Source organism: Lathyrus oleraceus, chromosome 1, assembly GCF_024323335.1.
Source record: "Lathyrus oleraceus cultivar Zhongwan6 chromosome 1, CAAS_Psat_ZW6_1.0, whole genome shotgun sequence".
Lineage (NCBI taxonomy): Eukaryota > Viridiplantae > Streptophyta > Magnoliopsida > Fabales > Fabaceae > Lathyrus > Lathyrus oleraceus.
This window is the reverse complement of record NC_066579.1, coordinates 233,334,788-233,357,988: the sequence shown is the minus strand read 5'-3', so window position 1 is coordinate 233,357,988 and position 23,201 is coordinate 233,334,788. Positions and strand designations below refer to the sequence as shown.

The 23,201-nt window shown below is 36.5% G+C and overlaps 1 non-coding gene and 1 pseudogene across 1 annotated transcript; both read right to left on the bottom strand.

Annotated features, from left to right (window-relative positions):
- Positions 1-10,834: 10,834 nt before the first annotated feature.
- Positions 10,835-12,745, bottom strand: LOC127128887 (ATP synthase subunit beta, chloroplastic-like; annotated as a pseudogene).
- Positions 12,746-15,827: 3,082 nt separating this feature from the next.
- Positions 15,828-15,934, bottom strand: LOC127115937 (small nucleolar RNA R71). The gene has a single exon (XR_007800934.1). It is a non-coding gene; the product is annotated as a small nucleolar RNA R71 (small nucleolar RNA).
- Between the last annotated feature and the right edge of the window lie 7,267 nt (positions 15,935-23,201).

Here is a 23,201-nt window from a genome sequence, read left to right as displayed (position 1 = left end):
GCATAAACGAATCAAGAGCCACGAATCAAGAAAACTGAGAAGGTTGATTCAACAAAAAAGAATCAAATAAGAAAATTTCAAAAAATAAAAAATTATCGTATTAATATTAAAGAGGCTCCATTTTAGAATTTAGACCTAACCATAAATAGAAAAGCGATGGGAACGACGGATTCATTAGATGGGATGGCGGAAGGAACTAAGAATTCATTGTTTTTGGAGGAGTTGTGGACTAACTCAATATTACATCTTCAATATGATAATAATAATAATAAGACAAAACCTTCAATGATTGGTTTAGTGAAATTTTTGAGAATAATTCACATTCAATCGATTGATTCATTTGATCAATCTATTGACATGAATTAATTATTTGATGAATTAAAATATGTCACCAATGGAGTTCGAACCAGCAACCTCCTTGGAATTGTACAAGCCCTACCAATAGGCCAACGATTTTGTTGTTGAATACTTATGCAATGGATAAATATTAATCTAAATCTTGATTAAGATAGATTAATGAATTAATTGAGTGTTATAACTCCGTTTTGGACACGGACGAATGCGTTAGAAAGACAACGTAAAGGGCTATTATTATTGTTCCATGTTATAAAATATTATGTGATTTATAAATGCTATGAATTATATCATGATCAAAATTAAATATTGTTGTTATGTGGAAGGTGAAGTAACATGATTAAAAACCTTACAAAGATGAGTGAGGAAACCTAGGAGAATAACTTGATTAATAACTTAGAAAGATAATCTAGGTTATGGAACATGTGTGATATATGTATGAGAATACGATATTCATTCGTACGACGCTTATGTGGAGGTCGTGGATGAATTGTTGCCATGATTGAGAATGAGACGCATTGTATGGAACATGCCATGTTATTGTTGTGTATTGTGGTGAATGAACTCACTATGATTGATGAATTTTGTTATGGTTCGTGGAACCGATGATTATGGAACCGATCATGTATTCAGAATGTGTGTTTTCTGTGGTGGTACACATCTCTATTGGTATGCTTAGATGAGTAAGCATTGGGATGTGGGACCAATGATTCGAGCCTCAATTGGGTTTGAGCCCCAACCATGGCGAACATGAGGGAAAGGTGGACACCTAAGTGGGTTAGAGTCCCATATGGTGAAAGAAACCCTAAGTGGGTTAGAGTCCCATATGAGTGACGGTCGCTTGAATTGGGGATTAAGCCTCATAGAGGACCCGATATCCACCGCGAAAGTCGAATCATATGAGCATGCATGAACCGGGCCTGGCTTAGACGTAAGTCCGTTCGGGAATTGATGTGTCGTGATATAAATAATGATCGGGGTTGAGTTATGAGAACTCAGATGCATGTTGCCATACAATTGCGAGATAGTTTCCCCATCGCTCCAGTCTTCGTTCCCTTGTTGACTTGAGTTGGATGAGTTGAATATTGACTAGAAACCCTGTAGAGCCGAGTGGACCTATAGGATAGGAGAACTCACTGAGATTATTATCTCATCCCATTATTGTTTATATTTTTCAGGTAATTGTTACAGGTTGAATCTATGAGAAGTTGTTATGGATGTTTCAAGGGATGCTGTTTATCATGATCTTCCGCTGTGGAGTTGTGTGCAATAAAGATATTGCACATAGTTCTTAGATTTTTATTGTTTAGGCATTATTGTATAACATGTTCCATTGATGTTTTTAGTTTGGACATGTATATATATTGATGCCATTAGGCACTTATGTTGGATTAGTACCAATTATTAACACTTGTATGATATTATTCAAGATATATATTATACGGGTTGTTACAGTTGGTATCAGAGCAGGTCAATTCTCGACCTAGCCTTGAAACATCATAAGTAAATCTATTCATGCCTCATATGTGTGTTTATCCAACATGATTCTTAATATCATTGTATGTAGTATTGGGCCTGATCAACTTAATATTATATGCATGGTAGGTAGGATCATGGTTGAGCGACCACGAGGACTCCGAAGTGTGGGTTGACCTTGTGCTTTGAGAGTAGGCTCAAGCCAAGAGTTAGAAAGTAAGGAGAACTGGATAGCCCGGTTGAAGTTTCGGAGGAGTTGTGATTGGGTATTATGGAATTGAAGAGTAGTGTATCATTCAAGCGATTCTGCGATGTTAACAGAGTTGAGAAGTTGAGGATCTCTATTGGATGAATTGTCAGAGCTTTGAGAAAGGTATGAATTGCTAGTGGAGTAAGACATACTCACTGATATGGAATAAGTATTGTGAGTAATTCCGTATGGTAAAGGAGAAAGGATGGTTATGTTACACATATGTCATAAGGTCTGGAAGTGAGGTAGTGTATCAGTGTTTCAGTTTATAAGGCCACTTAAATATTTTGGAAGAATGAGATTACTTAATGGAATATATATTTGGGATGGTATCTTTGCAAGTGGTTAAGGACTTGAGGGATAAGGACCTTCAGTTTTGTTGGGAGCCTAAGGTAGTGGTGAAGTTTAAGGAGAGACTCAGGGACATGCCTACCTATTTCAAGTGAAACAGGTATGGGCCAAGCGGAAGCTAGTAGATAAACCAAGTATGTTGAGTCTTAGAAGGGAGGTCAGATTCAGGATAGCTCGCCAGTGGTTCAGTGTTAGTAAGAGACCATTATGGAATGATGAGTTACCTAAGGATCAATTATAAGAGTTTGTGTGGAGAGGGAGAACGTACATTATATAGTAATGGAAGCTCCAGTGAGCTTTGGTTGTAGGAGATTTGGTTTAGGAGAAGAGCAAGTAAGTCGGATTTAAGGAATTTTAGTAGAATGGTTTTATAATTAGAACTGGGAGAATTACCATAGGAAGATAAGTGAACATAGAGTGTGGAAGCAGTGTGAGTGTTACAATAAAACCGTTGTAATGAGGTACATTTTAGATAAAGGTACAATGGGACCATTAAGATTCATTAAAACAAAGTTATGGGCGTGTAGTTGATGATTGTTCACATCAAGGATTTCTAGAGTATGCAGTGGAGTGGAGGAAGTTATACCTTAGTATTAAGAGAAGTATGTGATAGCAGCATTATGGTCACAAGTAGGTGTAAGGGATTTCTTTCCTTGAGATGGATGCGAAGTAACACACATTTGTTGAGTCGTGAGTCTTGTATTCTAAGAAGTTGAGTTGGTGATAGCCAACAAAAGATAAGCTAAGCTGGAGCATATGGACTAAGTGTAGGATGTTGAATATGTTATGTTGTAAGAGCTTATTGGGAGACAATGAGGATTATCCGTGGCAAGTCATAAAGACATGTAACCCTGGTATGATGAAGTGTGTAGTAGGTATTGGGTTAGAAGAAAAATTCCAATCATAAGTGTGTGGCAATGATAAGGTTCATCTTAAGTGCATTTTATTGGATTGCAAGAGTAATAGTGGCTTATTGGAAGTCTGGTTGTTATTTATCTTTTTGAGGAGTGTTTGGTTGGTTGATCACGGAGTATAAACGTTCACACCGTGTTGGAGCTAAGTGTGTCTTAAATGTCATAAGTGTACCGTTGTGGGTGTACAAATTGAGGATGGATTTACAAGTCACCACAAGTCAGATTGGTAGTTTGGAAATTGGGATTTCTGAAGGTGTAGTGCGTAGTTGGTCATCTATAGAGATATCATAGAAGTCATATGTTTGGGGAACCAACCTAGTGAACCATATTTGGTGTGAGTAACTCTTGGGTGTATCACTATTACAAATAATGAGGACCCTAAGGAGTGAGGTTGGAAGAGACTTACTAAGCGGTGATCTGGAAGGGATTAATTCAGTGTATTGTATGCGTTAGTAAGGTGTAAATTGATTAGTCGGGATATGGCATTCAATAATTTCTTGGATTCATGGCTTCGGATGAGGACCCCCAGGAGAGTAGTATTTTTGTGTACGATGATACTCTACCCTATTGGAAGGATTCACGAGTTATACTTCCAAGAAGGAACGAGGACAAGATATTCCTGAAGTTAAACATGTAACTCAGACTGTATATTAGTAGGAGCATAAGCTAAGATTATGGAAGATGGGATGGGATGATTGAGATGAATGATTTTGGATACGAAGTGAAAGGTTGTCGCTAGATGTGTGTGAAATATCGTGTGTGACTCTATGAGGTGTATGGACATTCATAGTTACGATCTAGATTGCTTAAGTTCCTTAAAAGTGGTGTCTCGTTGATGATTTAAAGTTCCTTAATGGTGTTATGTTGTTTTGGTCGAGATCATGTGTCGGGAGAAATCTTGAATGAATCAAAGCCCTACAAGAGGATTTGATATGGAATATAGTAACTAGAACCGGATATTGTCAAACTAATCTGGTTTAGCTGCATCGAATAGGTGATGAATTTGGATGTTCTATGTTTTTATGGTTGTAGTAATGTAACTCCTGGATACCTATCTTCTGAAGAGTGTTGGTCTTATTCTAAACTTTTGTGAGTCATCAAGGAAGTTATTATACTAATGGAAGTCAGCAAGGTTCTAGTACCATTTTGGATAATAGGCACTCTGGAGGATAAATGTATTCTATGTAGACTGTCAGCTAACCAGTAGTGCCTAGGAATCCCAGGTGTTCCACTATTGGAATCAGAGTATCACAATGGAAGGTGATGGAAGAAAGAGCTCAATCAAGTCTATGGGGATCAGGGAGATAGTTACTCGTAAGAATGGAGGTAAGGATAAGAGAAAGACAACCTCGTGCTAATGGTGCTATCTCATTGGAGTAGTACGAGAGAAGTGAATTAGTAGGAGTAGGGACTTGCAGCATACAGTATTAGATTAAGTGAAGTTTATGAGATTATCAATAAATGGATTACAAAGTTGTCGCATTTGTTGAAGGAATAATAAGAGAAGAGTAGTCAATATTGTGTGTGGTTAAGGAATCAATAAATTTTCTTATGAAGAATTAATGAGTATTGATTAACCAAGTCAAGATAAGATGTTGTAATTATGTTTTGTGTAACTTAGTGCAAGGAAGGGAAGTTGTGGTTTCAGGGAGGAAAGCGACCAACTGATGTTGAGCGGTATATCAGATAAATTAAGTGGGAGCATGTCTAAATGTTAATCCAATATCAGGATAAGATTATGATGGAAATCAAGAAGTTTCAAGAGTTCGTGAAAGAAGAAAATTTGTCAGCAAGGACAAGTTAGAAGAATGAGTATGTCAGAGGTTTGGAATCGAAGAGAAGTTAATTGTTGGTCTAAGACTTGATACAAGAACTGTTTGTTTGTTGAGCGAAGGAAATTTGGGGGCGAATTTCAATTTAAGGGGGGGGAGAATGTAATATCCCGTATTCCCTTAAATGCTCAATTAGTTCTCAGTTATGACCAATTGAGCTCCTTTGTGCTCTAAATGTTGTCAATTGGGACAAATAGAGTAACCAGTGAACTCTGAGATATTAATTATTAATAAAAGAGACAGACCAATATTAATAAGTACAAGAGAGGACACTTTGGGTAACATTAATAATTGGTCAATTGGTACTGGAAGATAAAATATCAATTGGGATATTTTTATTACTACCTAATATTATAATATATATATATATATATATATATATATATATATATATATATATATATATATATATATATATATATACATTTGTGTGGTTAGAAAGAAAGAAAGGAAGAAGTGGATAAGAGGAGAGGTAGTATGTAAAATAGAAAGAGAGAGTTATCAGGAAGTGGGAGAAGAGAAAAGGAAAGAAAGAAGAGGAGAAGAAGAAGACTCATGGAAGAAGAAGAGGAAAGTTCATAATCTAGGTTATGGAACATGTGTGATATATGTATGAGAATACGGTATTCATTCGTACGACGCTTATCTAGAGGTCGTGGATGAATTGTTGCCATGATTGAGAATGAGACGCATTGTATGGAACATGCCATGTTATTGTTATGTATTGTGGTGAATGAAGTCACCTATGATTGATGAATTTTGTTATGGTTCGTGGAACCGATCATGTATTCAGAATGTGTGTTTTCTGTGGTGGTACACATCTCTATTGGTATGCTTAGATGAGTAAGCATTGGGATGTGGGACCAATGATTCGAGCCTCAATTGGGTTTGAGCCCCAACCATGGAGGACATGGGGGAAAGGTGGACACCTAAGTGCGTTAGAGTCCCATACGGTGAAAGATACCCTAAGTGGGTTAGAGTCCCATATGGGTGACGGTCGCTTGAACTGGGGATTAAGCCTCATAGAGGACCCGATATCCACCGCGAAAGTCGAATCATATGAGCATGCATGAACCGGGCCTAGCTTTGACGTAAGTCCGTTCGGGAATTGATGCTTCATGATCTGAATAATGATCAAGGTTGAGTTATGAGAACTTAGATGCATGTTGCCATACAATTGCGAGATAGTTTCCCCATCACTCAAGTCTTCGTTCCCTTGTTGACTTGAGTTGGATATGAGTTGAATATTGACTAGAAACCCTGTAGAGCCGACTGGACCCATAGGATAGGAGAACTCACTGAGATTATTATCTCATCCCATTATTGTTGTTATTTTTCAGGTAATCGTTACAGGTTGAATTTATGAGAAGTTGTTATGGATGTTTCAAGGGATGTTGTTTATCATGATCTTCCGCTGTGGAGTTGTGTGCAATGAAGATATTGCACATAGTTCTTAGGTTTTTATTGTTTAGGCATTATCGTATAACATGTTCCATTGATGTTTTTAGTTTGGACATGTATATATATTGATGCCATTAGGCACTTATGTTGGATCAGTACCAATTATTAACACTTGTATGATATTATTCTAGATATATATTATACGGGTTGTTACAAATACGGATTTGTTAGAACCTTATATCCAAAAATATTAGCTAGTTTAGATACAGATAGCAAAAATGGTCTATAAGAATACATATTTCGTTATATATCAAAGCAAGATTCAAAAATTTCTAATAGATCCATAGATTCTATGTCAAAAAATCCCGCGATTATATTCTATTTCATTTTCTATTTTATTAAACATATGTATCTTATTGTATATTATTTTTATTATTATTATTTTTTTATCGGTTCAATATTTTTCAATTGATTTATTTGCGAGGAGCCGTATGAGGTGAAAATCTCATGTACGATTCTGTAATAGAGATGGAATTGAGAAATAACCATCAACTATAACTCAAAAAGAACGAGATTCCGCAAACATCATAGAGGAAGAATGAAAGGAAAAGCCTCTCACGGTAATAAAATTTGCTTCGGAAAATATGCTCTTCAGGCACTTGAGCCCGCTTGGATCACATCTAGACAACTAGAAGCGGGTTGACGGGCAATGTCACGAAATGTTCGCCGGGGTGGACAAATATGGGTATGCATATTTCCAGACAAACTTGTTACAGTAAGACCTACCGAAACGTGTGTGGGTTCGGGAAAAGGATCGCCCGAATATTGGGTAGCTGTCGTTAAACCCGGCAAAATACTTTATGAAATGGGAGGGGTCCCATAAAATATCGCTAGAAAGGAAATTTCAATAGCGGCATCCAAAATGCCTATACGAACTCAATTCATTCTTTCCAAATAATCATTAGAACGAAAGAGGTCTTTAGTATGAAAAAAGGCAATTCTTAGTTTCTTTTTTTTTTTGAACACATAATATTTTTTTTACTTCAACTTTTTGACTCAAAGATAAGAAAAAAGGATATGATTCAACCTCAAACCTATTTAAATGTAGTCGATAATAGTGGAGCGCACGAATTGATGTGTATTCGAATCATAGGAGCTAGTAATCGACGATATGCTTATTTGGTGACATTGTTGTTGTTGTAATCAAAAAAGCAGTGCCAAATTCATCTTTAGAAAGATCTCAAGTCATCAGAGTTGTAATTGTACGTACTTGTAAAGAACTAAAACGTCGTAATGGTATAATAATAAAGTATGATGATAATGCAACGGTTCTCATTGATAAAGAAGGAAATCCAAAAGGAACTCGAATTTTTTCCGCAATAGCCAGAGAATTGAGACAATTAAATTTCACGAAAATAGTTTCATTAGCACCCGAGGTATTATAATCAGAGATCATGATATAGATATATTATCTATAACTTGAATGAATAGGAAGGAAATAGATTAGAATACGAATGAAATATATATTCTATATTCAATATATTCAAAATAAAAATTCGAATTCTATTTGTATAAAAAAAATTGAATTCGAATTCAATATAAGATTATTTATATATTTTCGAATAGGTCATACGTTCATTTTCTTTCTATCTTTTTTTTTAGTTTAGAATATTCTATATTCTATATTGAGATTATCGTAATGACAATCAAATTTTCTATACATATAGAAAGTATTATTCTATTCTCATATTCAATATTAGATATTTTATTTTATTGAATTAAAAAATAAAAAATAAAAAAACGGGAGCACGTTGATTATATGGAAAGGAAGGAGTAAAAATCTATCATGGGTAAAGATACTATCGCTAATATACTAACCTTGATATTATTTACATATCGATCATTATTTGTGACCTTATATCAACATAGAATAATGAAAACTTGCGAAAAATCAAATGATTTATTATAATAGGTTATAATAGGATAATAGCAGAGAATAATGAAAACTTGCGAAAAATCAAATGATTTATTATAATAAGTTATAATAGGATAATAGAATAATAGGATAATAGGAGAGAATAATTCAAACTTCCTACCGGTTCCTACCGGGAATAATTATAACTTCATACCAAAGAAAAAAAAAGAATAAAATAAAAATGTTTAGCATATGATTTGCAAGTATTTTGTACGAGATTCTTTTAGAGGTTTCTGCCTTCAAATATTTAATTCAGCCGTTGTGATCGGACTCTATTATGGATTTCTGACTACAATCGCCATAGGATCGTCTTATGTCTTGCTTATTCGAGCCCGTGTTATGGAAAAAGAAGGGTCCGACACGGAAATAGCAGCAACAACTAGGTTTATTACGGGACGCCTGATGATCTTCATATCCATCTATTATACGCCTTTGCATTTGGCATTGAATAGACCTCATACGGTATCATTCTTACTAGTACCTTATCTTTTCTTTTATTTTCTATCGCTGATATACTAACCTTGACCAACTCCAGGTCTCAATGTTTTGTTTAATTGTCAAAATATTCAAGAATTAAGACCATTATAATGCTCCCTTTCGCCATGCATAAACTAAACCAACAATTAGGATAAGCACGAAGATGAAAGCTTCTAGAAATACGGGTACTCCCAATACATCAAAACTCATTGCCCGTGGGTAAAGAAAGATTGTTTCAACATCAAAAACAACAAAAACTAGAGCAAACATATAATAACGGATTTGAAATTGTAACCAAGCATCTCCCATCGGTTCTATTCCAGATTCATAACTAGAAAGTTTTTCTGGCCCTTTCCTAATTGGAGCTAAAATTCCAGAAATGAGAAATGCCAAAATAGGAATCAAGATCGATATTATTAGAAATGTCCAAAAATATTATATTCATAAAGCAAAAACATAAATGTACTCATATGAAAGTGGAAAATATACTGGATTCATATTAATTCTTAGTCGATTTGAATTGAAATTTTCAAATTCTTAGATTCATTAATCTAATCTAAATCGAAATGCTTTGTATTTTACTAAGTTTACATTATTTCTAATAAAATTGAAATTAGTATCTGAGTATACTAATATCATTCCATCATTCTTTCTATTCCAAAAAGTATTTCAAGTATATTTATACTACTAGTATTTCGTATTCAATATAGTACTAATATAATAAATATAGTATTATTAGAAATCTATTTGTAATGACAGATATGAGATAATAAATAGAAATCTGAGTAGTATCGGTAGTAGTATTAGGGCTATACGAACTCGAACCGTAGACCTTCTCGGTAAAACAGATCAAACTATTCTTATCAAAATGATTTGAATTATTTTAAAGACCCAACTTGCATTTCTTTTTGCATTGGGCTTTTTCATTAACTGATAGAAATATCAATTAGTCTACCATCTTTTTTCTTTCCACAGAGAAAAAGGAAATGACTCCCTGTGCTCTGATTTCTTATTTAGATGAAAACCTAAGAGCACTACCAAAGTTTTTCAAAGAAGAAGGTTATCCTGACGTAGGTCTGCTTCTAGCCTGGATCAACTTAAGTTAAATGGACTCTCTATCAACCTAATTAAATAAAAATATAAAATAGGAAATGAAACTTCATACACCTTAAAGCTCATAAGATAGTAAGAAAAGAGAATTTTTTTGAGGTCCCTAGACTCATTGCCTAGCATTGAATAGATTAAGTATTCACCTTATCAATATCTCAAATCCATTATGGATTCCATTTGACGTCTAAATCCTTTGTCAGGCTATTGTTTTCGTATTTTGTTCCTGGAGTAAGACATCGATTTATCAATTAAGATCAACTCTTTTAATTACATGATGGACTCCTATGAAAAAACATTGGCGCATGTGTAAACGAGGTGCTCTACCTAACTGAGCTATAGCCCTTGTGCTTTTGATACATACATATTAGATGATATTTGATAAATAAATTCTTGTAAAAATAAATATTACATTACATCATCCAAGATCTTTGATTTATATTGCGTTTGTATTGTTTATAAGTAATATAACATTTAGAATCCATTGATCTGATAGACAACGACTTTTTTTATTTAGGATGATAAATGACCTACTTAACTCAGTGGTTAGAGTATTGCTTTCATACAGCAGGAGTCATTGGTTCAAATCCAATAATAGGTAAGGTATTGGGAGAACTTATTAGATACCATTGATTCCGGTATCTAATAAGTTTTTCTACTCACCATTTTTTATTGTAATTTTCCATCTTTTTTCTTGTTAGGAGATCCTCTTGATAGTCTCTACGATAACCTCTACTCGTGTCTTAGCTCGCCGGAGAGATAGATTTGCTTCAATTATTTCTCTCTTGCCTTCAGCCTTATTTAAGTTTGCTTCTGCTATTTGAAGAGTTTGTTGTGCTTCTTGTGGATTAATGTCACTAGCGCTTTCTGCATCAGTTACTAAAATAGTGATCTCATTATTGCCTATTCTAGCAAAACCGCCCATCACAGCCATCGTTAACCATCGGTCCTAAAGGCGTATTCTCAAAATACCTATATCTAAAGTTGTGGCAATAGGCGCATGATTTTGTAATGCCTCAATTTGTCCACTATTAGTAGATAAAATAGTTTCTTTCACTTCGGAATCCCAAACAATTCGATTGGGGGTCAATACACAAAGATTAAAAGTCATTTCTTGAATTTGTTCTCCATTTCTAAGTTAAGTTCGTAGCCTTCGCAGTAGCGTCATTGATATTACCCACCAAATAAAAGGCTTGTTCAGGAAGACTATTTAATTCTCCAGAAAGAATCAATTGAAATCCTCTAATTGTTTCTGCTAGACCAACATATTTCCCTGGAGAACCGGTAAATACTTCTGCTACGAAAAAAGGTTGTGAGAAGAAACGTTCAATTTTCATGCTCTTGCTACGGTTAAGCGATCCTCTTCGGATACTTCGTCCAACCCAAGAATAGCTATCATGTCCTGAAGTTCTTTGTAACGCTGTAACGTTTGTTTAACGCTTTGTGCAGTTTCATAATGTTCTTCACCGACGATACGAGGTTGGAGCATGGTTGACGTTGAATCTAAAGGATCTATTGCTGGATAGATACCTTTGGCAGCTAATCCTCTTGATAGTATAGTAGTTGCGTCCAAATGTGCAAATGTCATGGCAGGAGCAGGATCGGTCAAATCGTCTGCAGGTACATAAACTGCTTGAATAGAAGTTATAGACCCTTCTTTGGTAGAAGTAATTCTTTCTTGTAAAGTACCCATTTCAGTACCCAGGGTAAGTTGATAACCCACAGCGGAAGGCATTCGACCCAATAAGGCGGATACTTCGGATTCGGCTTAGGCAAAACTGAAGATATTGTCGATAAATAGAAGGATGTTCTGCTCATTGACATCTCAGAAATATTTTTCCATAGTTAGGGCAGTTAAACCAACTCTCATACGAGCTCCGGGGGGTTCATTCATTTGACCGTAGACTAGAGCTACATTTGATTCCGCAATATTTTTTTCATTAATTACTCTGGATTCTTTCATTTCCATATAAAGATCATTTCCCTCATGAGTACGCTCACCTACTCCGCCAAATACGGATACACCTCCATGAGCTTTGGCAATGTTATTGATCAATTCCATAATGAGTATTGTTTTACCTACCCCAGCTCCACCGAAAAGTCCTATTTTTCCGCCACAGCGATAAGGAGCTAAAAGATCGACTACTTTAATTCTTGTTTCAAAAATGGATAATTGTGTATCTAACTGTATAAAAGCAGGCGTAGATCTATGAATAAGAGATGTTGTGCGAGTATCTACAGGACCCAAATTATCAATAGGCTCTCCAAGCACGTTGAAAATTCGACCTAAGGTTGCTTCGCCGACTGGAACACTTAGAGTAACTCCCGTGCCAATCACTTCCATTCCTCTCTTTAGACCGTCTGTAGCACTCATAGCTACAACTCTAATTCGATTATTTCCTAATAATTGTTGTACTTCACAAGTTACATGAATTTGTTTGCCAACCATATCTCGACCTTGAACTATCATAGCGTTGTAAATATAAGGCATCTTCCCAGGTGGAAAAACTACATCGAGTACCAGACCGATTATTTGCGTGATACGCCCCAGATTTTTGTTTTGAAGTACAGAAACCTCAGCATCAGAAGGGGGAGGAGTTATTGTCATATTGCAAAATATCGTTTTTTTTTGAAAAAAAATGTTCGATAACAAAGCAAGTGGTTAATGATATTGAATAATAAATGTAAGTTAATAATCTATTTTCTTGGTACCATCCAATCAATTCAGTTGTTTTAAAATTTCAATGATTGAATTTTCAAGGTCAACCCAGTCATCTAGATTATAGACAATACTATATTATCTATGGAATTAGAACATGAACTTTGTTTATGATTCCGTTTTTCTATCTCATTGGTCCTTCTTTTTTATTTCCTCAGCATAGGATTTATACTTAGCATATCATTTTTACCAATTTTTCTTTTTATTGGGAAAATTCTGCCGATTTTTACATCTAGGATTTACATATACAACATAGATCACTATCAAGGTCAAGAATATCTTTTTTATTATTTAGATTAGAATATGATATTCCAAAAAAAAAATAAGAGACTAAAAAAAACGGTTGGGTTGCGCCATACATGTGAAAGAGTATAGAATAATCATGTATTTCCCAAATAAAATATCATGGTAAAATTTAACAATGACCCATTCGGATTCATTGATAATATTAGTTGATGGATCATTTGTAAAAAGGTTTTATTAACTCCTAAGTTATGTCGAGTAGACCTTATTGTTGTTGCTATAATTCTTAATTCATGCGTTGTAGGGGGAGATTCATGTCACCACAAACAGAAACGAAAGCAAAGGTTGGGTTCAAAGCTGGTGTTAAAGATTATAAATTGACTTATTATACTCCTGACTATCAAACCAAAGATACTGATATCTTGGCAACATTCCGAGTAACTCCTCAACCTGGAGTTCCGCCTGAAGAAGCAGGTGCAGCGGTGATCACACTGAATTACACCGTGTTTTTGACTCGGATTTCACATGTTTATTAGGACTTTATTATCATTTTGTTTGTATTATGCTCTCCTTTCTCTTGTTTTCAGATATTTAGCACTTTCGAACTCTTTTGGAAGAAACGAAGCAAAAATACCTAAAATTAGGGTTTTTCAGCGAAATTACACACATGGCGTTGCACATGGCGGCCGCTATAGGGGAAGCCATGAGTCACCAGCCCTCAACTAGGAGGTAACCACCACGTTCCCATGATTCACCCTATTTACACACATGGTGGGCGCCATGAAGGGATGGCGGGCGCCACCTTTGTAAATCACATTCCCACTAAGTCCCACTAAGGAGAAGTTGGAGGGCACCATGGTCTTTACAAACTGCGGAAAATCTCTATAAATAGCTCATTCCATCTCGTTTTCTAGCATCCGACTTAGTTTTACAACACTTAGCATATATTTATCCTTTGTAATAGCAATAATTCATCACATCGGGGGGTTATCACACCTTAGTGAGATTGAGTTGGGTCACTTCGAGTTGCTGTCGTCTTTAGCTTCAGGAGTCGGAGGTTTATTTTTGTACCAGAATCGAAGCCTCCATTTGGAGCAGGTTCTTATTTATCGCTTTATTTATTTATTTCCCGCATCGCTTTATTTATTTCCCGCATCACTTTTATTTTATTTATTTCCTGCACTCGCTTTACTTTATTTATTTTCCGCACCCGCTTTACATTTATTTATTTCCTGCACTCGCTTTACTTTATTTATTTTTCCGCACCCGCTTTACTTTATTTATTTTCCGCACTCGCTTTACTTTATTTATTTTCCGCACTCACTTTATTTTATTTATTTTCCGCACTCGCTTTACTTTATTTACTTTACGCACTTTACTCGCTCTCTACGCCTCACATTCTAAAACAAACTTTTCATCACGATTAACACTGTTGTGTTCGTTTGTGTTACCATGTCTGGCTAAATCTTTTAAAGGTTAGAATGTAAGGATCACGGTTAAAGTAATGTTTCACATATTGAAATCTGTAGAAATACTTAAAAGGCTGTTTTGATTTTTAACTTGAGTTTTCTAAAACAGACATGATTAGTTTTAACTATTCGAGGAGTGCGAAAGCACCCTGGCTTAGTAACTAGGAATCTTTATCACTTTAAGGAAAAACTATTTTTGAAACTGTTTTCGAACGCGTTGATAGGTTTAAAATCAGGAAACTCCTTGGGTAAACTTTCCAAATCAAAATCACTTTTCAACTAAGTTTGCGAGTCTCATTTCTTAAAAATAGATTTACTACTTTAGCATTCTGCGCACCTTTTATAAGTGACAATAAAAGGCCTTAATTTAAGGGTAAACTCGGTTCTGAATACACGAAAGCGACAGTTCCTATTAAATGGATTATTTTCAAGAGTAGAAAATATTGCCTCATAAGTAGTTCTATTTAGACAATCGAAACATCACATAACTGACGTGAATTACATTCAACCTGTCTTTACCTGCATTTATTATTTACCGTTATTTTGCAAACCTAATATCTCTTTCATACTGCCTTAGATAAACACCGTAACGATAGTAATCGATAGATTGACGATTGGTCTTTGTGGGATCGATATTCTTTTATATTACTTTGACGTTATTCGTGCACTTGCGAATCGACAACGATCAAGTTTTTGGCGCCGTTGTCGGGGACCAACTTCGTCAAATTTCGTACCCTGTTGTTACACCGTATAGACTAAGGCATTATTAACCGGTAAATGCAAAGAACCCATAGTACCGGAAATTTAGTAGATCCTTTAGCGGAACCCGGATGTTATACTCGTACATGCCTCTTACTCATCCGAATTAAGAAAGCTATGGTCGAGAATCGCGATAGGAGACCTCTTAAGGAATTTGCCCAACCCTCTGATGAGGAACCTAGTTCGAGTATAGTAAACCCCCTTATACCTGCTAACAATTTCGAACTAAAACCGTCTTTGTTGCAATTAGTGCAACAAAACCAATACGCGGGTCTTGCTACTGAGAACCCGAATCAACATTTAAAAGTTTTATCCAACTAGCCGACACCTTTAAATCTAACGGCGCTTCACCCGATGCGATCCGTTTAAGATTATTTCCTTTCTCCCTCAGGGATAGAGCTCGTTCATGGCTAGATTCACTTCCAGCCAATTTAATAACTACTTGGGAAGACCTTAGGAGAGTATTCCTTGCTAGATATTTCCCCCATAGTAAGACTGATGTTCTTCGAAACCAAATAACTAGATTTGCTCAAAACCAAGGAGAATCGCTTTTCGAAGCTTGGGAGAGATATAAAGAGCTATTAAGAGTCTGTCCTCACCATGGCCTAGAACAATGGCTGACCGTTCATACCTTCTACAATGGACTCCATTATAACACCAAGATGAGCATCGACGATGCCGCAGGTGGCGCGCTGATGAACAAACCTTATCTAGAAGCTTGTGACCTAATTGAGGATATGGCCTAAAACCATTATCAATGGGGAACTGAACGAGCATCAATAGAGAAAAAGGAGACCCAAGGTGGAATACATGAGGTAAGCTCTCTAGACACGATGCAGGCGAAAATGGACGCTTTAGCCCTTAGGATTGAACATATGTTTACAAACACCAACACCGTAGCAGTAGTCCACACAGAGTGTGAACTCTGTGGATCTAAAGGACACAAATTGGCGAAGTGTAACCTTTTGAACAAATTAAATACCGACCAAGTGAATTACGCCCAAGGTAACCCATTTTCAAACACTTACAACCCTGGATGGAAGAATCATCCAAATTTCTCCTATAAAAACCAGAACCCTATCCAAAATCATGCACCTCAAAGACCGCAAGGTTATCAAGCCCAAAAACCAAATCAACTTATGCAAGTTGTGCCCCAGAAGTCTAACCATGAGAAGATCATGGAAAGCTTTACATCGGGCTAGACTCAGCAAAATAAAGAATTCCTAAACCAAAACATTCACGCAATTAGGAACCAAGGTTGACCAGATAATCACTCACAACAAGCCTCACGGAATCCATGTTGAGAGAGATAAATTGAACAAGTATGGACGTCCCCTACCAGAAATATTTTTGGGCCGAGCTGGATTTGAACCAGCATAGACATATTGCCAACGAATTTACAGTCCGTCCCCATTAACCGCTCGGGCATCGACCCAAGAAGAATCCAATTTAGTCTTTATTGATAATCCCTGATCCATTTCCTTTCGTAGTACCCTACTGTAGCGGTGTATTCGTTACCATTGGAGATATTGACTAAATCCAAGGTAAATCATACAAAGTCGAGTCGCCACCGCACTTCTATTTATCCAAAAGAAAGGTTAGAAAGCGAACAAAAACCTAAAGTTTTACAAACAAAACTAGTAAAAGAAGGTCAAAGATCTGGGTAAGGGGGTTGGTTATGCAATGGGAAGGTGTTAGGCACCCAAAGCATCCTAGGTACTCCTAGGGAGCTCTTTTCACGCTTGTTGCAAAGGTTATTGTTTATGAAAATTATTTATGCAAACATGATTGAAGAGATGAGAAAAGAATGTACAAGTTTATTTACATTTTGTGTTTGGATGGATGAACCCATTGCCTACGTACCCTCTTACGAAAAGATTAGGATCAAAACCTCGTAGTTCGGGTAAAAGATTTCAAAACAAATGAGTGGATTGATTGGTCCAAAAGCCTTAAGGTCTTTTGTTATCAAAGGGAGAAAACTCAACCTGAAAAACCACAAGTCCACCATGTGAGGATAGCTTCGACATGCTAGTGACGGGTTAACCCTATAATAAGCATGGAAGGCTTATTGTCCAATCACTAAGGACAAAGGTGAGTATTATATCTACCACAAAGATAACTCAAACCTAATAGCTGAAGGTTATGAAAAATTTGACTAAGAAGTGGACATGGAACCACAAAAGAAGCACATTTGAGTGGGTTGCATTAACCAATTAGAAGTATGTACAAAAGATGGTCAAAGTTGACTTAAAGATTCAATTCAAAATGAGTATTATGAAAAGAAAGTTTGAAAATCAAAAGCATAAGGCTTAGGTTTCTAATGTTGAAAACAAAGTCAAATGTTTGCACAAAAGTTTTTGGTTTGGGTTAAGGTGGAGAGATGAAGGAATAAAAAAGGTGAGGGATGAACAATGAAACCACACTAGGAGTTCCTTTCTTGAGATCATAGAGATGATCCAAGTAAGTTCCTTTGGAATAAGCAACAGCAAGGCAAAAGCCAGTCTCAATAAGAGATCCACAAATAAAAGGAAACAGAATGCCAATACATGGACTTACATCCAACTCCAACCATAAAAAGGAAACAGAATGCCAATATATGGACTTACATCCAACTCCGAACAACAAACAGGAAACAGAATGCCAATATATGGACTTACATCCAACTCCAACCACAAACAGAAACAGAATTCCAATATATGGACTTACATCCAACTCCTAACAACAAAACGGAAACAGAATGCCAATAAATGGACTTAGATCCGACTCCTAACAACAAAAAGGAAACAGAATGCCAATATATGGACTTATATCCGACTCTAACCAACATACAAGCATCAAAAGCAAACACATTAAAAGCAATCAAGCAAACAATGCATCATACACTATATACATACAAGAGGCTCAATCAAATAGGTGGGCTTTAGTCAAGAGGGGTCATATCAACCTTGACAAACAAGCCAAACTGCAATGGGTAATCTGTGAGCTCTTAACCACTAACATTGAGAGTTAGGGTGAAGCTGATCAAAAATGGAAATGAGGATGAGACCTCATGCTCTTAACCCTGGCCTGGGTGAGCTCATGATGAAGAAAGCGTGGGGATCCAGAAAGTGGGATCCTATTCCACTTGACAGACACTGGACAAAGATCTTGGGTACATGTTCAAGAGCATCAGCACGTAGTGCGAGCATGATGAACGACTCACTAAATAACGGGGGATTGATTGCTAATCCCTTTTATCCGTCAATTGCCTCTTCACTTAGGAGGACTTAACAAGTAACACATGCCTCATCTAGAGGTCTTTGGCACAATCTGTAAACAAACACAAATAGAGCCTCTTAAGGAGGACTTCCAGCCAAATGCCTGCCAAAAAGGTGACAGGACTTCCAGACTACATGGAGTAAGAGAATAGCTACCTAAGTGGTGTATCAACCATAATCCAAAGCTCAAGCAAGAGCTAAAAGCAAGCAACTAATGTACCTGTACAAAAGCTAAACAGTTAATATCTCAAACAACCAATCAGAAAAACAAACAGTGAAACCATTCAACTGTTGCACAATTCAATGAGTAATGGTCAAGCAATCAAATGAAGCAATGAGCTCAACACATCAACTCAAATCCCTACAAAACACAAAGAAGTCAGAACACAATCCAATTTGCATCTCAAAAGGTGAGCAACTCAACCATTAATGCTAAGTGTCCAAACCTGAAACACAAGTCAAGGTTAGTTCATGTACAAAACACTAGTACAAAGACTAGGTCCAAAACCAAATCAAATGATCAAAACAGAAGTCAATCTTTTGCATAAAGCAAATTCAAACATGCAACAAAATGTCCTCAAAAGGACCAATATCAATCCACAAGGCAAGTAGCTCAAATGATCAATCTAAAGCAAAGGCAAGCAAATGTGCACAAAATGGACATCCAAATTAGAAAATCCAAATCAAAATAGAAAAGCATGCAATGGCCTTGAAATGTTTTATGCAAGTTTCTCATGTTATGAACAAGCAATGTGCAAAATATCAAATCCAGAAGAGTTCAAATGATAGATGAACAAAAATGCACAAATGCAATGCCAAAAATGTGACACAAATTGTCACATTCATCTCCATGTCTCAAAAACAATGAATACAAATGAGCAAAAAATCAAACCAGTGCTCAAAAATCCATATCACATGTGATGATCAAGCATGCAAAATTTCAGATCAATTGGATCAACACATAGCATTTCACAAGGCATTGAATTCAACATTTCAATTTAGCACAATGTCCAATCAAAAATCCCAAAAATAAAATTCCAGAAGCAAACAAATCATGGAATTAATCCTATAAAAAACTACACATTAAAACAAGATCATGAAAAAAAAATGGACTCAATTTGGAGCATTTTACTATTTTTTATGAATTTTTCAAATGAACAAAATAATATTGACATAATAAAAGAAATGGAGGGAAAATAATGTTTGAATTAATCCAGAAATGATCTCAGCCATAGGATAAGGCGCGCAAAACACATCAAGCGGTCCAGGTTTGAAAGCCAAAACGCACAGTATTACTAAAACGCGTGGCAAGCATAGTCAGCAGTCAAAACACACGCAAGCATGGTCAAAAGCATGACAACCAATGGAATACACACGTAATAGCACAATCATCAGCCAAATCATTTAAATGAAATGCCGTGTTTCAATAATGTGTTGGCAACACACATCAGCATAGTCAAACACGCACAAGCCAATGGAACTGCCAAACACGCGCTTACACGGAATACACCTAGGATTCAAACCCTAAACGAACCAGACGGCGGAAACAACCGTCTTCTCCGGCCGTCTCCGGCGGAGCTTCATGAAATTTTTTCCAGATTTTGGCGAATGATACACCGTTGGAACCAGCATTCAACCAGGAGTCCAAATATCATGTTCATGTCATCTAATTCATGCTAGGTTTTATGGATCGAGCAAAAACATTATCAACATTAAAACTGAAAGTTCATCTAACATGTTCAATATTCATCCATTTTCAAAACTAAACCTATCAGCATGCTCCAGGCTACAGGATCTACACAATCATATCAAGAAAATGGCAAAAGGAGGTGATGAAATTTTGACTTACTTGAGATGGAGTTTGCTGAAATCGTGTGTTCAAGCTCTCACAATCTCTAGATCTACTCCTCTATGCTTGACTAGAAGCTTTGTGCAAGAAACAACAGCTGAAACCACCTAGATTCACTTTAATTTCAAACTTCCATTAACATGTGATGCACTTGAATCTGCACGAAATCTTGCTCAATTCGTCAAACCAATGGTTGGATCTTGCTCAGAATTCCTCCAGGATCATGAATCTACAAAGAGAATGAAGAAATATCTGGAGAAAATTGAATTTCGAAGAGAGAGAATTTGGAGGGAATTTGAGATTTTCAGATCTGAATTCTGTTATCTTTCTTTCAAAACAGTTAGGGTTTGCTATTTATATGATGTGCTAATCATGCTGAAATCAAAATTAAGCATTGGCTAATCATGATTAGAGAGATATGAGGTGAAATGCAAAAAAGCAAATGTGAGCTTATGTGGCCACGCTACACGTGAACAGTGCCATGCTGAGCTTCAAATCCACTTAAAATCAACCAATAAACAACATGGAATTGATAATTTGCTTGAATCTTGAACCAAATTTGAATTGTAGAATTTCCCTCCAAAATGGTCATGAATGAAATAGTGAGCATACAAGCTTCTCTCATGCATGGCAATGATTGATTTGAAATTTATTGGTTATGAGGAGCATTTTGCAAAAAGAATGGACCAATTTGGAGTTTTGAATCAAAAGTTATGCCATTTTGAACTTCCATGTATACTTTGTGATCATTTGGCCATAACTTCTCAACCATTCATCATATGATCATGAACTAGGACTTTTTGAAAAGGGGAGACAAATATCTTCAACTTTCATGTTCACCAAAAATCTATTTGAAGCTTCTTTCATGTTGATAAGTCAAGTTGAATGTGGACCAGAAACTTGCCATTTTTGGAAACTTGAAATTACAGGTCACTTTCCATTTTTGGAAACCTTTGCCATGACTTCAAAATCTTCAAGATATATGTTTGAAATGACAAATAGACTTCATTTGAACATGATTGAGGTGTTCAAATTCATTTCCCCACCCTCAAAGTCCTCTGTTGACTGCACAGTTGACCATTTGGTCTTCAGATGACCTTGACATGCTTTGATGAACTTGAGCCTTTACCACTTGGGGATTTGCTTCAAAATGAAACCCTAGCTCATGTAAGCTCAATGTAATGATCATATGGTCCTTATACCAAGGAAAATATCTCAGCTCTTGTACAAAGGATGCTCTTTGAAGTGCTTGACCTGTGATTGCTTCAACTGCAAAACAAATGTTAGTGACAATATTTTTGTGCTTTTGGTTAGTGAATAAAACAAGAAAAGCAATGATATATAATACAAGCATGCCTGGTGATCTCAAACCACTCACAGGAGATCCCACCCAAAGGGAAAGAAAGCCAGGATGCTCAATGATCCTTGAGGCTATGCAATGCAATGATATGATGCCATGAGGGATCTTAGGGACAAAATTGGGGTCTTACAGATGCCCCTATTTAAGGTCATTCTAGCTGGAGAAGTGAAGGTTAAAATCTTCGTCTCGACGAGATAGAATGTGCTTAAATAATAACAAAGAGACAAATTTTGGTCCCTGAGAGACCTCATGATGCAAATGTATGTATGCAAAACAAACTCTGTGGGGATATATGTCCATAAAGGAGAAAAGACATCAATAGAAATGAACAATCCATAGGAGTAATACACTCACTAGGGGACAGAGACTCTAACGGGACTCTTATGGGGATAAGAAAGAAATGCGTGAGCAGGTCACAACTTGAAACTGGGGAGTGAAGGGATAAAAATGCGTGAGCAGGTCACGACTCAAAGCTGGGAAAAAGTTCCAAAGGGAAATAAATCCAATGGAAAGACTCAAGCTGACTCAAAGATGCATGTATTGGGGAATACGCCAACACGGGAAAACTATCCACAATGGACACATCGGATAAAAATTCGGCCTCGGGTTGGGGAAAGATCTGAACAAAACATCCTTGCCAGGAAAAATGCATGTATTGGGGAATATGCCAACACAACAAAAGGAGAATCACAACAAAAACTCCGCTGGGGAAAACTAAAAAAAGACTCTCCAGGGGAAGCAAAAGGATGAGGTGTTGTCGGTTACTGGGCAACAAGCTCAGGAAGAATGAATATCTAAGACCGGTATAAGGGTGAGAGATATCAATCAACCAAATCATCTGAGGAAGACCTGAAAAAGGTATATTTCAACTCAGGGAAATCTGACTCCACAGGGGACCAAGGTCATAATAGGGAGCAGAAGGAAGGAACACCAGGGATACCGGTTACTGGGTATATAATAGGTGACCGACCAAGGCGTGAATTGGTTTTATGCCAAAACACTCATCATCCTGAAGAAAGCTGGAAAAGCAGACTTGTTTATAGGATGGACATTCGATTCTGTAAAGGAATACGAATCTTACTCAAATGGAGAAGGACAAAAGACTTCGACCATAGAGTGCATGAGATATATTATCTATTGCCGTCAAAACATAGATAATATACTCGCATGGAAGATTATCCACAACCGGTTTGTAGGTTAACAAAGGATAAATCGACCGAGGCGTGAATTGGTGTGTGTGCCAAAAGACTCATCATCCTGAAGAAAGCTGGAAAAGCAGACTTGTTTATAGGATGGACATTCGACTCCGCAAAAGGAATACGAATCTTACTCAAATGGAGAAGGACAAAAGACTTCGACCATAGAGTGCATGAGATATATTATCTATTGCCGTCAAAACGTAGATAAT